Source organism: Struthio camelus, chromosome 2, assembly GCF_040807025.1.
Source record: "Struthio camelus isolate bStrCam1 chromosome 2, bStrCam1.hap1, whole genome shotgun sequence".
NCBI classification, from domain to species: Eukaryota; Metazoa; Chordata; class Aves; order Struthioniformes; family Struthionidae; genus Struthio; species Struthio camelus.
The window spans coordinates 38,665,150-38,680,706 of NC_090943.1; the positions used below are offsets into that span (position 1 = coordinate 38,665,150).

Sequence of the window (15,557 nt, forward strand, 5' to 3'; positions counted from 1 at the left end):
AATATATTCTTCAGATGTATTGGCACTGATTTGAGTGGGTGACTTTGGAAGAGTTGGAAGATGCCACTAGCCTGGCCACCATGATGTCATATGGCTAGTACCAGGGAAGAGGGATCACAAAAACAGTTATTTCTATATGGTCCTTTCCTTCTGATGTTCCACTTAGGACAAGATAGTACCAAGAATGGAGTGGCAAACAGTGGCCAAAGAATTTGCTGGTGGTGGGGGATGGCTACTTCCCTTGACACGGGTGCCAAGCTTTGATATCTCTATCGGGAAGCAAATTCCCTCATTGCTTTCTAGTAACTAATCTATTTGCTGCCAGTAGATCAGCAATTGGAGCAGCTGTCACGAAGATTTGTGCATCCATTAAGAGGACATTGTGTTCATTTAGAGGGAAATAAATGGGCCTGGGGAATAAAGGCAGTAAAATCAGTGTTCGATATTAACTGGTTAAATATGGTTCAAGGTTTGAATAGAGACTTTGGTTTTCTTTATCCCATGGCAGACACACGAGAACTACACTGAAGTATGCAAATGTATTGCTGGGATGAATAATGTTTTAATAATAAAAGTTAGAACACAACAGTATTTTGAAATTTAAATTGAATAATTATGTAAAATAACCTTAATAAGAATATCAAAATCCTTTAGTGGAGAAAAGATACTGTAATGGAATCTCTTATCCTGCCAATACTTAGGAAAAAGAACATCTTCTCAAGCTGATTTTGGTTAGCACCTGAAGCACTGAAGTCAAGGGACATGTTCCTGTCCTTTCTACAATGCCATCAGTAAATGCTCGACTAGACTCACAGTGATGACCTGCTGATGCAAGACTGGGGATGCAGGCGGAGCGGCTGAAGAAAATGATGTGAACAAAAGGGAAAGTTTTAGCCATGTGGCTAGAATGATTCTATAGAGTGATGATAGCATGTCCTGGGGATGCTATAGGAAGAGTACATGTGGAGCATCTCTTTTCTTTACACTCCTTTTGCAAGAAACCTGCAACATTGATACCATTGCAAGCTTGATTCCTAGTCCTTCATTCTTCCCCATGATAGAGATTAACTGCTGTCAAAATAAGAGATGTAGTCTTTTGAAGAGGAGGTAATTTGGTTTGATGCTTTGCGAAGAGAAACTGAAGCTAAATGCAGTACTAACATTTGAATTTGAGGAGGACCATGTATGGGCATAAAGCCATCAAATTGGAGTAATTTTTAAAGACACAAAGACACTACATGTTAGCAAAGAACTGATGTTCAAACAATTAAAAGCCTTCTGGTCTTCTTTCCTATTACCCTCCATATTACTCGCTGTCTGAAGCTACTGAATTATAGCTGCTACAGACTGCTCACTGCCTGTGCCTATTTTGAAAAAGCACAAAAATGGAACTGGCTTCATCTTCCTGTGTCTGCCCCAGTCATATCTCACTATTAAGACAACTCAGCAGGCGCACTTAAAATTTGCATGCCTTTTGGTTTCCTGAACGTAGTGAGAAATGAATTTTGTAGTTGCTGAGACTACGCTCTGAAAAGGTAGGGGTGAGCTATGGGTAGGGAAGAGTTGCTTGCACATCAGCCTGTGCGCTCCCTTGAAAACAATTCTAACTGTACTCCAGACACTACACAATCTGTATCTGTAAGCAGAGTGCACGTATAGCTATAGCAGCAAGCCAACCAACAGGACTCTTAATTTATACTCATAAAATGCTTTTTTTTTTTTTTTTAGTAATATAACAACTTTTTGACAAAATAAATATATCCTTGCAAACAGACTTGTTTTCTTGCTTAACTGTGCTTATGAAGTCGGGGAGCACAGCACAGAAGAACAGGGAAATTTGCCTGAAATTGCAGCACATGCATGATAAAATCCCGTCATGAGCTGATCTAAGATAGGAGACGTTACAAACCTCCTAAGTTGTATTACTGTACCAGCAAATCCCAAGATCGGACCAATGAGTTTTATGACAAGTTAACTGTGAAATTCTTACGACTCTTCCCACGGCACCAGTTACACTAATAGCTACGCTGGTGATTACGAGGTAGTTAAAAAAATAAAAAAAAGTTTTGTAATCCGGAATCAGAAAGAGGTAATCAAGCCACGAGCTGAAACTAAAGGATCACTGAGATGCCTCAAAGCATCTCAGGCAGGAAGGCACACTTCAGACAGTCCTTGATCTGAGCTTTTTTAGCCATCTAATATAACGGTGAATGTACCTCAGACCAAGTCATGAAGAGCAGACAAAGCAATGACCTACACCATAGGACTTGTCTACACAGGAAACAGCTCAGAACAGCTATTGCAGAATACCCATTCTGCAAGAGCTCCCTGAGGGGACACTTTTTTGCAATAGGTATGCATTTGTGTGGTTTAGCTTAATACACATGAGAAGTGAAATATATTAAAAGCAAACAAAGGCACCTGTCATGTAAAATAAGAGCATCTACATGAGGAAGTGGTGCACAGTGGTTGCTGGGCTTTAAATTCCCCTCTTTAGATCATTTCACCGTAACTACCTCAGACAGATCAATCCAAAGCAGTGCAAAGTGCGCTGCTCCTTCATTGTAAATTTACAAGCCAGAAGAAATCGAACAAAAGAACACGTGGCTCTATGGCGAGGTAACGGTCAGGCAGAGCTGCTTGTGGTGCTGAGATTGCCGCAGCTCAAACATCTGGGCTCAAAAAGTTTAGGCTGTCAGTCGCAAAGCGGCAACAGCGGTTCAGCACCGCTCATCCCAAGAACATGTTGCTGTGGCTATAAATAGCCATGCAGATGTTTATGAGAGAACCAAAACCCTTTCTCAAATATAGTAGCGCATACTACATAATTTATGTCATAAGCCTAAATATGATATAGACACAACTATTTATTGCACATAGACTTCAGCATGAATCTTTAAAAAAAATAACACCAGTTCTTCACTGTCATGCCTTTAACAATGGATACACTCTTCTAGAAGGTACGTAATACATGGGCAACGGGGAGAGCGAATCCTGTCTGACGTAGTTGCATTGAGCAGTAGGACGTATCTCATATACTTGACTCACTACCGAAAGACTAAGCAAGACCCCCGGAGAGGAATCTCAAATACAGTGTCCAGAGGGGATTCTAAACACCAGCCGTTTCTGCTTGCCTCTCTCCCCTTTAACAGTTAAGCCAGCTGGTTCAGTAGATTTCATCCACGTGTACTTGAGAACGTATTTGCCTCAGTGAGGTGTTGATATAATTAAAAGTGACAGCCATTGACGTGTTAAATGCTGTACCAGGCCTTGCCTATATATGAGAATATTACCATTTTAACTACGTAGGTATGTCTAAAATAATACAGCCTTGACAAAGAGTCCATTAAACTGGCAATAAAGAGGCTGCGTGGGTGCAGCTTATGCCCGCGCTAAGGAAAATGGTAAGTTATAATAAGGTATAGCATCTTTACAACAGCTATATATTTGGAGTAGTACCAGTATATTTATTCTAGTAAAAGATTAGCCCCCTAAAATGACAGTTACATTGGCATAAATGCTGTAAACAAACCAGGCCTTAGCGCTAAGATAATGGCAAGTGAATTCCTGCAAACTAGCAAGTAACCGTCTGTTCCTTGACCCGTGGAAGCTGCCCACAGACATGCTCTCAAACCACTGAGAAAGCAAGATCAAGTATTTAACTTAATTCTTTCTTGCTTCCTGCTAATCTAAATCGCATGATACTGCATTTACATGAACCAGCACTACAAAGATAGGTAATGTGATTCAGCTGATGCATGGTAACTTGTTTAACTGCCATATCTTAAATACGGACATAAGCCCTAACCTGTTGGCTATCAAAGTACCTATGGGAAATGTTCTTTCTTCTCAGTGTATAGTTAGATACAGTTAGAAAAGGCATACACTATTCAGCTGTTACGAAGAGTGGTCCTTTCCCCCCTAACGCAGCCACTCTGTCACTGCTGCCAGACCCGCTAAGCCTGGGTCTTTCATACCTGCTTCTCCTACTTACCTCTCTGTTCTTGCTCTTCTTCTAACTCCATTTGTATATGGCTTGCTACAGCTTCCCTTAAAATTGTTGACCCTTCCACCTTCTGTGCTCTCTTCAGATAAAAATTATCAACCTAGATGCCTCTCAAAAGGCCTAATTCCTCCCGGCCTCTTTATAGGCTCCCCCTGCTCCTGCTGCTAGTACTCTAGCCTTCTGCCAGCGGGCAACAGAAAACAGTCTTAACAAGGAATTGCACAGACACTGTGTAGAGGTCTACTGCAGAAGTCACCGTACTGGGTCAGACCCACCTGTCCCTCTGGCTCACCATATGGTGCTGCTGGTAGAAGAGACAAGTTCCTGAGGCTTCAGAGCTGCGGTAAAAATTGCGTGTCAGATGAAACACCTGCCAGATGAAACAGACCCTCATTTAGAAATACACATATACAATCTGCTTAGAACAGGTCTCACGCTAAAGTTTATAAAGGCTGGTTAATTGTTGCATGGTTTTTCAGAATGGGAATACATGGCTCATGAGAATTTACCATGGGTTTCTCTGCATCAAAGAGAAATTAAAAAATGAAGACAAATACAGGAAGTGTACTTATCAACACAGAGCATTTGGAGTGAGAATACTGCAAGTTTGCTCTTACTCCACTTATTTTTATGAAAATGTAAGTAAGACAATGGTGGGAAGTAAACACTCGTCCACATGCACACTGCCTTTCACACGAGTGCACATTTTCTGCGCTAACCAAACGCTAGCCCATGGCCGAGCCTCTGCAGGCCAAAAGGAAGAAGGACAATTGGTAGTCAGTCTGACCCAGATCCTCTCCCTCCAGATACGTAACTGCCCTTGGCTCCTTGTATAGACACTGGAGAAACAGGTGCTTTCAGAGGACAATTTAAATCTCAGTCAGCTTGAATTGTCTGAAGGAGATGTTTATATCTGCTCGACAACAGAGAGCCGAGGGACTACTAAGGCCCTGGTGTAGGCAGGGAAAATAGGGCAGCGAGCTACTTGGCCTTTGTGCCTTGTTAACACAGTGCAAAGGGACAGAAGTAGGAGGGGAAACTGATAAGGAAGTAAACAGTCATCTGAAATCCTTTTCTTCAAGAACAACCAGCATACTGGTCTAGTATTTTGCAAGAAACCAACGCTGAAGGTTTGGAGAACCAATAAGAAACTGCTGACAGAAAAAGGGCATCTGAGGCTCTTGCAGTCAACCACTACTTTACGCTATTATTATCTGCTCTGAAATTGTCATAAATATCAAACAGAATTTGAAAGCTGTGTATTTTGTTACTCAAGCATTTGCCCTCGATGCTGGTTTTAATTTCTCAGTCTGGCAGATCTAGACATTTAAACACGGCGACTCAATTTTGTTAAAATTGACCTACAAAACCAAAATTGCCTAAGAATAAAAAAAGGAAGCAACAAACACCTTGTAAGAAACAAACGTAGAGGGCAAGAGGGAAAATAAAGTCTGCATGTCTTTGCTTCTATCAAACGGGTAAAGGAAGAGCGACTTTAAAAACATTCATGTTTGTTTCACGCTTGCTTATTTTTATTTCAGAATTATCATGCAATTCTTGCAGGTTGGCTGGTCAGCTCTCTGCAACACCAGGGTTTGTGATGGAGCAGAGCTCTCTTTCTGGTGGTTTTCAGTTTTTAATAAGACGTTTGGCTTCAGCTAGATTGAAAGGGTGGCATACAGATTTCATTAATTGTTCTCTTCTTCTCAACTGATAATTTTCCTCCTCTCCACGCTAGAAGCACACAGTCCTTCCATTTTAGCATGTCTTCAGAAAGGGTATGATATGTAAAACTGGAATTATCTAAGGGGGAGAATTAAAACAAAATAAACAGTCCCTTTTCATATTCCATGTAAATACCAATACACACACACAAATCTAACCCAATTTTGCTTGGGCAAACTCCATTTTTCTAAGGCAGGCACCTTTGAGACTGCAAACATAGGAGATGTTACTGCCTACATAAGAGTACTATACTTGGAAAATCAAGTCTGAGACTACTGCATTCACGGCATTAGAGTCTCCAGCGCACTAAGAACTTGCTTGTTTTCTGTCCAAACAGACTCCTCCTTGAGCTATGCTCACATACGGGGGCAAACCAAGGCCAAGAGTTTCATGCCTCTGGCAATTTTGGATATCTGAACATCTACCCAGGCCGCTTGAGGGAATGTGCTACTTCTGGTTAGCAGTATTTAAATATATACAACTGTTTTTAGGTGTTACACGTACTTGCAAAAGGTACAAAAACATTATTGGGAGGACACCAGCTCACGCACCTGGTTCATTTCATGCTTTACTGCAAACAAGCTACAGAAAAAATCAATACTTGCCAAATACAAAATGACAACACAGTTGAGGAAAAATTGTTGTTTTCTACCATAGAACACAAACAAATAACAGAAAAGCATTTGCCAAATACCTTTTTCTTCTCACTCTTAATTCTTATACCTCCCACATCACCAGAGTAGCAACCACCTTTTAAAACAGGAAGCAGTGGCACAGCTGCCGTTACTATTTACTTGCGCTGCCTAAAAATCCCAGCGTAGATTAATGGTGCCTGATTTCCTCCCCTCTCTATCTATAAAGAGGAAATGACAGGAAAGTTTTTAAAAGGTTTCTTTTTATTTTGTGTTCGCTATACTCCATGTGTGTTTGTTTTTTGACTCCAGTTGAAAGTAACGTACCTTGCAAACTCAAGCATTTTCCTTTGTATGTTAAATTTTTCATAGCGTGATCAAACAGTTGGGACCCAAATAGTCCTGTAGCATTTACTGGACGCTTAATTTCAGTCTAACGAAACAGTTGAAGGAGTAAAAACAAGAGGCTAACAGGGCTGGCGTTTTAATCACTGTGCGACTTAAGACCGTGTCTACAAGTAGTGGGATGCAACAAGAACAGCTCTGTAGAGCAATCCAGTTTGTGCTGAGGACCTAACCTTTACACTGTGCATGTTCTGGGAGGTTTATTTTTGATTGACTTTAGTATGGTCCACCACTGAACGTCCATTAGTTGCCGCAGTGCAGCTTTTGGTTTAAGTTTCAGATGGAAGCCTGTGCGGTCTCGGACTGCTCCACAAAATGAACTGCAGAGCAGGAGCTGAGGTCAACAAGATTTGCTGCAAAAGTACATTCCTGATCGGAACGAAAATGCTAACGTAGATGCACCCTTAGAGTTTGCCTTTCTGAGTAAACATACCACCATAGTTGTGGCAGATTTATTCTGAAATGAGTCAAAATGGCCTCCTGATAGCAGGATAGTTATTTTTTTCAGTGGATTTTTTTTCACGACAGCGATTCTGGAATAAAGTTCCTTTTTTGCCTGAAACAGGGACAATACATGCGCTAAGACAAAAAAGAACATTATTCTTCAGCAATTACTCTGAGAAGAGCAATTACTCTATTACAGCAACGTGAGGCAAGTTCTAGGTGTAGACAAAGAAATCCCCTCAGATCAGTGGGTTAGATAATGCCAGCAGTGGGCCTCCACCATTCACACCACTGCTGCAGCTGCACCCCTGAGCAAATGTCACGAAAAGCTGGATCAAGTGCCTCCTTGGACATCACGTCAACACAGAATACCACTGGGGTGGAAGAGGTTGGGCAAAAACAGCGTGAACTTTACAGAAAATTTAGTTCCTCCATGCAATTTCTACACCAGCAACGGAACTAGGCTAATTCATCACCTTCCCTTGTTTACACCAGTTGTATAAACTTCCTCTTGTTTCTCATTTCTATCCTTTTCCTTAGCATATTAGTTCTCACTTTTTCCTTTCCTTTGATGTTATCCCCTCCCTATTTTCCTCTCCTACGTTCTCAGTCCTTACTGCTGTTTTCCCAGGTACCCTGCTAGATTCTGTTCTAAAGTGGCTTCTTATTTAGCACCTGCAATAATTCTGAACTTTGCTGTTGAGCTGATAGCTATTTCTCTTACAGCAGCTCAATGTTTGATGCTCCGAGCAACTCCTACAGCTCCCTCTGGATCAGCGCTAGACAGCATTATATAGCTGAAGGCAAACACAGAGCCTGTTTTGCAGGCAAGAGCTTCCTCTCGGAAAAGGAAAGTGAACGAGTTGGAGCATATGGCCCCAGTCACCCATGAATAAATGGAGAATAGAACATAAAATAGGAACCATCAATGAAAAAAATGAGATTTTGGAAAATTCTGCCCATGCTGATGATGATAACGCCCATGCATTCACCAAATTTGGCTATGGCAGAAGCCCAAAACCCACTCTTTTCTCCTTTTTGAGGAAATGTATCAGGGAGGGACTGGATAAATCTTCCACTTCAAAACGTGTACGCTTTTTGGTTTGGATGATAAGTGTCCAGGCCCTGTTGTAACAAGCTTTCCTATTGAACTTTTGTTCTTCTTACTCATATATGAACAGAAGTTCTGTAGGAAAACTTGCATCATTCATATGTATATTCTGCTGCTGACTACATGCAGTAATCTAAAAAAGTTCTGATGTTTTCCAATCTACATTCTTTCTGGAAAATATCTGCATGCCACGTCCTTATGGAAAGAGGTAATTCAGTATGACACTGGAGTGGGACAGAACAAAAAAAAAAAAGCCTGAGAGAGGAAGTAAGGATTCAAATCCTATAAATAAGCAGTTTGGAAGTTTGGATAAAATTTCTCCAAATGAAAAATTTGTTCCATTTCACAATTTTCTTTCCTTTTTCATGAATAACACTGGCCTGCACGCCTCTGTTTGCTAGGTGTAACTACATCCAATTATGATTGTCTGCTGGTAAAAGACTGTGGTTTAGAGCTAGCATTATTTCACATTTATGCAGAGAAAACTAAGAGAAATGTATAGATCTCATTGATAATTATCATTTATTAAGCTAGAGTAAAAAACTGATCTGATTTCTGAAAACTAGTTTATACTAGCCATGCAGCAGATAGCGATTTTAACTGTCAGTTAGCCTCATTTTCCTTCTTTCACTCCAGTCTTTTGTATGCTAGTCCTTCTTTGTGAATTGTTTCCCATCACTGCTCAGAAAAAGCACCTGACAATATACAGTAGGAAAAAAGGTGATGACAAACCTTGGTGTTTTCACCATCCTACCGCATAAATTGGCTCTAAACAACTCTACAGGACAGATACCAGCAGACACCAGTATCCTTGTCTACACTTACACTAATTACCCACGGCCATCAATATTGAACCACCACTACCAAAAGTGGCAAACGTTTTGGAAAAATAGACTAATGTAGACACCTTTATGTAACACTCCCTGGCTCCTCTGAACTTTGTTACTATTGTTGTTGTTCTATTCATTGTTGTTCATATCAATCCCTAAGTGTTTCTGTAGTGTTTTCTGCATAAGGGATCTTATCCAGGGAAAACTTTGGGGTACTCAACTGTTAAGTCAAATTAATAATAAAGACTTTTTTTTTGCTGTGTGAGGTCACATAGCATATTTTCTATCCCAGAACTTGCTCCAAATTTTAGTATCCTATGGGGAAAATCAGCCCATAGTTTATATAAAAAGACTAGGAAAAGAAAGGCTCCTAGGCTTTTCAGTATTTAGAAATGAAGTGAGTATAAAAAAATATTCAAACTACTACTTCTTTTTAAAATAGCAGAAGTTGCTCAGATTCTTTGGTGATACTTTATCAGTACATAGATAAGAAAAGAGTATTCAGGCACTTTAGAAGTGGAAACCCTTGCTACTTCTTGTTTTAACAGAAAATTTACACCTTTCCCTCCACTCAGTCTAATTAGTATACATTTCTTAAGATGCTTTTATTTATTCCTCTTTAAACACTTTCAGCACACAAACAGCCTTAGCTTTGTCTTCCTGGTCGACTCATCCAGATAAATCCTGACCAGCTTCTGCTGTTTTGAGTAATTCAGTTTGCTTAAGAGCAGGATAAAAACAACTGCCATATATATGCATACACTCTGAACAAACGTCAGCAAAAAATTAAGTGTAACACCCTTACCACAAATGTGTTCCAGTGCCATCACCTCAGAGTCAATGAGTTTGCTAGGTCCTCATACGTTAAGCTAGACTGCAAGTCAAGTCTGCACTAACACTGGCTCAAAGGCCGTCTTTGTATTTTCGTTGTCCTTCTCTCCATGGTTACTTCTTCAACAGCAAACTGTACGTGACCAGGACAGCTCTCTGCTACTGAGGTCAACTGCTCCTGCCCACATTAGTAATCTTGCTTCTCCCCCAAAACAGAGCGGCCCAAACAAACTAGCTATTGGGATTGGTCTCTGACCCACGCTAAGTCCCCGAACACCCCTGGAAATCGTTGGGAAAGTGCTACTGGCCCAGGCCAGAAGCGTGCAGAACTGCTCCAATGCCCAGGAACCTTTTTTTTTTTTTTAGGACTGTTAATACACAGGCAAGATGTAGCCGATCGCTCCGTTCTCCCTGTTCTCGGCACTGCCAATTCCAACCATCACAACTGAGCGCATCTCTGCAAATACATCCACAATTCCTGCGGCCCCGAGGTGCTCCGGCTTTCCCTGTGTTAGCAGGTGAAGGAACTGGGGGGGAAGGGGGGGGACGTGAGACATTTTGTCAGCAGCGAGAGACAAGCATTCTCATAGAGAAATGATTTCCCTGGGCTGGTTAAGCTGATTTTGTGTGTCGGATTCCGATACCAACATTTGGATAGTCCAGAGATGGGGCATAAAAGCTGCTGTACTGTTTCCAGCTGTTGTGTGCTTGTGGCACACAATATCAATCATGTATTTCAATAACCTCTTGAAAGCTTGAATATCTAGTAATCAAATGTATGATTTAAGTAAAATACACACAAAACAGAGTGGTATTTTGATATCCCGAGCAAATAAACCTTCAAGAGACTTTATTCCTCCTCAAAGAATGATTTTAATTAAAAAGTTAACTGGGTTTATCCATCTTAATTTCTTCTTTTTTTCCCCCCTTAACTGAAAGGCTCCTAAAACCACCGTTTTTGGGGGAAGAGCCGTTTGCTTCTACCTCTGTGTTTCCAGAATACACAGGGAGTCCAGCCTCTCCCTCTTCCGCCCTTTCTCAGTTGCCTTAGCAGAGCACCGTATAACCTCAGCTGCCCTGCTCTTAAAAGCGTTTTCAACTACAGACCCCGAAAAACAACCAGCTCCTGGGCAACGCGCTCGTCACGTCTGAGCTCAGCCCGGCAGGAGCCGCGGGGAGACGTTCAGGCCGGGCAGGGGCCTTCCCGCCTCACTGCTCCGCGCGCTCCCATCTTCCTCATGCGCGCTTCCTCCTCCTCCTCCTCGCACCGCTCACCTCTCCCTGCCAGCCCGTCGGGTGGGGGGGGGGAAGGAGGAGGACACCCCTGCTCCTTTGTGCTGCCGCCTGCCACGGGCTCTCCCTCGGATACGCGGTCCACTCCGCGCTTACTTCCGCCGCTCCGAGAAAGCACCGCTTTCCCGGCGGAGGGAGCCGCTACGGGCGCAGCTCCGCGCACCCGCGGGAAGCCCGCCGCGCCAAGGTGCCTTTGGGGGCACCTGCCCTCCAGCCTGTAGCTTCCTCAGCGGGACCCGCACGGCCCCGGGCTGCCACCCCCGGCCCTCTCCCCGCAGCCCGGCCGCTGCCATGCCGAGCTCCCCCCCCTCCCCCCGGCCCATTTTCGTTGCTCTCCGGCGCCCTCGCCGGCTCCTCAGGTGATGGCGGCGGGCGGGAGGGGGGGAGCGCGGCCCCGCCCGCCGCCTGTCACGTGGGCGCCGCCTGCCGGCCCTATGGGCGGCGGCGGCTCCCCTGTGGGGTAGTGCGCGACGCGGCGGGGCGGCGGGCGCCGCTGAGAGGCAGTGGCGGCGGGCGGTGAGTGTGGCGGCGGCGGGCGGGCAGGCAGGCAGGCAGGCAGGCAGGCAGGCAGGCAGGCAGGCAGGCAGGCAGGCAGGCAGAGCTGGGGGGCGGTGGGGATGAGCGGGGGTAAGGATGTGTGTGAGTGACGGTGTGACGGTCGGCCCGCCTGTCCGTTTTGCGGCGGGGCGCGGCGCGCGCTCGCAGCCGTTAGCCGCAGCCGTTAAACCGCTCCCGCAGCGGCCGGGGTGGAGGGGGGGTTGCGGGGCGAGGCCGCCCTGGCGGTGCCGCCGGGCCGGGGGCGGTGGCGGGCCGGGCAGCGGCGGCAGGTGCGGCGGGAGGCGGCCGCTGTGGCAGCAGGGCGGCGGGGCTCCGCGGAGGCGCTGGGGCTGGCCGGAGTGTCAGCGTGGAGGAGCCTCCGCGCTTGGAGTGAAGGTCTTGCCGTGCTCGCTTGGAGTTTACGTAACGTTTGCTCTCTCTTGGCAAAGCGGACGGGAACATCTGTCGTGAGCGCGTCCGTTTTCTGCCAGGTACAGCTGTAACCTGCCAGAAGTGTCTTGTCTATATAACGGTCAGTACGCTCAAGGCACGCTTTCCAGAATAGCCATATGTTACTTGCACGGTAAAGCCGTCCATAGCCTGGCTGCGGGTACATCAATAAAGCTGCAAGTTTTGCTGGTCTTGTAACACGGTCAAAGCGGGGTTATCCTGGTTTTGTGGATGTATTTCCGCCTGCAAGCGTCAGCATAGCTTTGCTGGTCAAGAGCTGTCTCTCCTCACAGCTCGGAACAGTAGCAATGGGTTCGCCAAGCTCCTTGAAACAATCTGTAGTTTAGAGGATGTCTTGAAAAAAGTAATTCCGAATAACAAGTCTTGCAGAACTGCTAGCTTTAATAGGACTTGATTCCTCAGTATATTTTTAGCTACACTTCAACTATTTTAACTGTATTTTAACAGGATAAGTATTTATTTTGCAGGTAATTAGTATAAAACTCCACAGTTATAGTTAGTATAAAACTCTTCCTGTTAAAGCATTTTGAACGATTAGTCTTAATAATGCCTAGTATCAGGTAGTAAGAAACTTTGTTTTAAATAGTTAATAATCTTATTTTGAGTTAGTGCTTTTTTGTTTTCCTAAAGCAAGTCCATTATCTTTGACAGTTATGATCTTTATACTGATGTGCAAAAAACTCATGTATTGTGTGTGTGTGCGCGCATAATACATGTTATACATATTATATATAAAGAATATAAAATAATTATGTAATGTGTGTTTATAGAAAGACTATGATATTTGGTGCATCTTTTTGTTAGTCAGGTGTCTACCTTGTTGGGTTTTTTTCCTAATTCTGAATTTATGTGTTAGTTAAATAAAACAACCTAAACTTATTTTTTTGAAGGAAGCTTATGAATACAGAGTTTGTATTTAAACCTAACCAATTTGTACAACAAAGGGAGTTTTAACAGTAGTGATCGAATTTCTGGATTTTGCCCTGGGCCAGATATTCAAATTAGGTACAAAAATACTTGGATAGCCACCTTCTTTCTTCTCTTAAATGCCCAAGGTTTTTTTTTTGATGTCCCCCACCCATTGAAATCACCAGTAGAGAGAGACACAGCCATAATTGGATCAGTGTAATGGTCTGTGTGTTCTCCTAGTTCCTTAACTTGTGTGGCAATTTCAGGTAAATATTGCCTAATTCTCCGACCAGTGGTGAACTTAGCGTAAACTAAAAGCACTGAGGATTAGGGATATAGCCTGTTTAGATGCGTTTGAAATCTCCACATGAAACATGATTATTTGCCCAAGTAGCTGGTTCCACATCCTCCAAGGTTTTAGAGTTAGTTTTATGCTCTTTGACTTGCTCAGTAATTGCACAAGGAAAACTGAAGCTTGAGTTTTCATTTCCCAGTCTCTTCCTCAGTTGAAATGAACGAGTTCAAGTGAAGAGAACATTCGCTCTGTACCTGTTAGACGAAAGCTTTCCTGAGCAGCAGAAAGTGCAAATTCCTTCCTAATTTCCTTTAGAAAAATGGGAATACCAAGGTTTTCTGTGTGGTAGAAAGTAATGTTTATGCCTACTTCAGTCTGTGATACTATGATGTGCTTATAATGCTTGACTTGAACTCAGGAAGTAGCCTGTTGTTTACCATGTATATTTTATGTTGGGTCTAAGAAGTATTTCTCATTAAGGAATTTCAATTTGAAGAACACTCATTGGTGCACCATACTTGTATTCAGTAAGTACTTTTAAGGCCTTATAATAAATGCAAGCTTTATTATAGGTTATAATGATTTTAAACTTCACTTCACTTGCAAAATAAAAATTATATTTAAGTAAAAAAAAAAAAATTGTTAGGTGTCTGAAGTGTTAGCACTAAAGTACTAGCAACATAATCTCTCCAGTGACATACTGTAACTACAAGACAATAGCACCGGAAAGCCCCATGCAGTTACTTAAGCCTTGCAAAATGAGCTATACAAATGCAGTCAAAAAAGGCAATTGTTGTCCCCAAAGCATTTATGAAATAAACAGAAAATAAAAGTTTATTAATAAATACAGACAGAAATGTTTGTTTAATAAAGTACCTCCAAACATTCGTATGAGTGGAAATTCTGTTATAAATTACATTGGTGTCATATTTCATATTTCATTTATGTCGATATTTAACTTAAGTTAAATGTTTATGTTCTGAAAACACTGTTTTTCTTTAGTTTTTGCTGCAATGTGATTGTTGTTAGCTGTTTGAGCTACTGGAGTTGGAGATTAATGCTTCTATGCCATGGAAAAACAGCAATTGCCAGCTTGCATATATTATTTCATAAATTTAATTGTTTTTGATAGTCTACTGCACTAATTTTGATGCATGAGTAAGATAGTAATTTATTTGAATGATGTGTTTTTTTTTTTTAAGATATATTTATGCTAAAATCAGTCAAGGATGCTCCAGTAGAAAACTGTAGGACTATCACCTTACTCTGTTACTGTATTTCACTAACTAGTGCCTATGTTTTACTGCAACAGACCTTCAGTTTTCTGATTCTTCCTTGTTACCTGTCTTGTAGGCAGAGCTGGGTAAACATTGCCTTTACTCTTCAAGGACTCTCTTTGATCTCTTATACACTTAGAAGTTGTTTTTCATTATGTTTTTCTACAGTAACTAATCAAGAACAGCTATTCTCAAGGTGGCCCCTTTGAACAGCACTGATGCATCCACTTAAGCTACTTCTATGATCATTGCATTCCCACAGCGCTGTATTGTTCTCAGCGTAAGAGCAGTGTTCAGGTCAGCCATCGTGATGCAGTGCTGTGCTACAGGCTCTAAGTATTCTGGGATTTTCCTTTCTTAAGCACAGTGAGATATACAGGAAAAACCACTGGGAAGTTGGCTCAAACTGAGTAATTATCACCCATAGAGGGAGATGGAGAACTAAATCAAGCCATCACTCGATAAGCGTTTTGTGATATGACTTCCCTTGGTGAGCTGTCACCATCTAGCAGGGACCAGTGCCATAATGTAAGGCAATAGCACTGAATAGATGAGCAGCAGCAGAATGTAGTAAGGGCAAAAGCTCTGTTCCTAGAAATGTTTACAGAGCTCATACTGATGCTGCTGTACATAAATCTCTTATGAAATAGCTTTTATCACCTAGAGAAGAATGTATCAATTGTTGTTCTGAAGCTTCCTGCTGTTGCCAGTTCCCAGTCAAGCAACTCTACAGCACCTCTTCTTGAGGCTTCACGCCTTTCCCTGGCTGTTTCTTCCCCCTGCCATAAAGC

At 42.6% G+C, this 15,557-nt stretch overlaps 1 protein-coding gene across 4 annotated transcripts in view; it reads left to right on the forward strand.

Moving 5' to 3' along the window:
* Positions 1 to 11,679: 11,679 nt before the first annotated feature.
* Positions 11,680 to 15,557, forward strand: part of SNX10 (sorting nexin 10) — a 40,238-nt gene continuing 36,360 nt past the window's right edge. Inside the window, exon 1 of one of the 4 annotated variants that reach the window (XM_068935204.1) lies at positions 11,680 to 11,793. The gene's annotated coding sequence lies outside the window, so the exon portion shown is untranslated. Of the gene's footprint in view, positions 11,813 to 12,263; positions 12,347 to 15,557 lie in introns of those variants that run through there. The other 3 variants (XM_068935205.1, XM_068935208.1, XM_068935207.1) reach the window with 3 other exon arrangements.